Source organism: Tupaia chinensis, unplaced genomic scaffold (genome assembly GCF_000334495.1).
Source record: "Tupaia chinensis unplaced genomic scaffold, TupChi_1.0 Scaffold143657_1, whole genome shotgun sequence".
NCBI lineage: Eukaryota > Metazoa > Chordata > Mammalia > Scandentia > Tupaiidae > Tupaia > Tupaia belangeri.
In genome coordinates, this window is record NW_006203505.1 from 121,582 (window position 1) to 123,098 (window position 1,517).

Consider the following 1,517-nt stretch of genomic DNA (forward strand, 5'->3'; position numbering starts at 1 on the left):
AGGAGAATGGAGGAGAAGGGATTGCGGCGTGACCATCCCCCCTGGGGGGATGATTTCTCGCTTTCTGTCTCTATGTCTCTCTCTGTCTGTCTGGTGAGCGCACATGCCCTACAGTGAAAATCTCTCCAAAAAAAAAGTAAAGTGTCTGGGCCAACATTTTTTGTTGTTGTTTTTGGTTTTTTTTGGAGAGGTTTTCACTATAGGGTGCGTGCGCTCGCCAGACAGACAAGAGAGAGACATAGAGACAGAAAGTGAGAAATCACCCCCCGGGAGGATGGTCACGCCGCGGCGTGAGTTTTAAGCCACCGGGTCCGGGACACAAACCGTGGTCGACTATGTGGGAGTCCAGTGACATAGCCATTACGCCAACTGCTGGTCCTGGGTCAACCTTGTAGTATAGCGCAGCACTTAAATGCTGTCCATAGGGAACCAGGTCCCATGTGGCTAACTGATTTGAATCTTACCCCCAGTGGTTTGAAAAAAAAATGCTAGGTACATACATGCACATGCTTAAAATCCTAATGGAATAGAGAAGTGGAGGGAAAGCAATTGTGCTATTATCATCATCCTTCATTTGGGAGTGCTTTTCTCCACCCTCCCCCCATTAAGCACACACTCTCTCTGGAAGTAAAAGGTGTGTGGTGCATTCCTGTTTTTAGACTCTCAGTAAAACTTTCAAGATATCTTTGGTAATAGCAACTATTCTTGAAAATTAGATTTATCATTTGAGAGTGATAAGTAAATGAATGATACCAAGTTGTATAAAATGAAAAAAAGGATTATTTATATTGTTCCAGAACATTGCCCATTTTATCATATCTTAAAATACATTTGTAGAGAGTTCATATAATTTTCTAGAAAACATAATTTCTTTATAATTTGTTCTTTTGATAGTTCCTACTGCTTTGTATATATGTGTGTGTTTCCTTTTCTGCCTTGTTCAAACTTGCCATACATTTATATCTATTAATTTTTACTCAAAGAATAAGCTTTTGGTTTTATTATGTCCAAAGTTTCTTTTGGGATGGTGTGGGAGTAAAAAGGATCCTATTCTTAACTCTGTATTTTTACTTTATAGTGCCTTTTTCTAGATTCTTAATCCACGTATTTTTCTTCTTTTTATTTTTAAATAAATGAAAGTATAATTGTAATTTTTTTAGAATTCTTCTAAATAATTCTTCTTCAAGGAAGAATTGTCTATTCTCTCTCATTTATTTATGTTTCAATCATTGTGTTTTTTATAATTATTTATTAAATTTTATTTATTCATTCATTTATTTTTAATTTGATGGAGAGAGACATGCAGAGAGAGAGAAAGAGGGGAAATGAGAAAACAAACCACCAGGTCTGGGACTCAAACCGTGGTCAGCCATGTGGGAGTGTTCAGTGCCTTAACCACCACGCCACCTGCTGGTCCCAATTATTGTTTTTTTAATCATGAAAATTTATCTTATGCTTTGAGTTATAATTCAGTTCTATTAAATTTTTGTACAAATTGTTTCAACTTTGGCCATTGG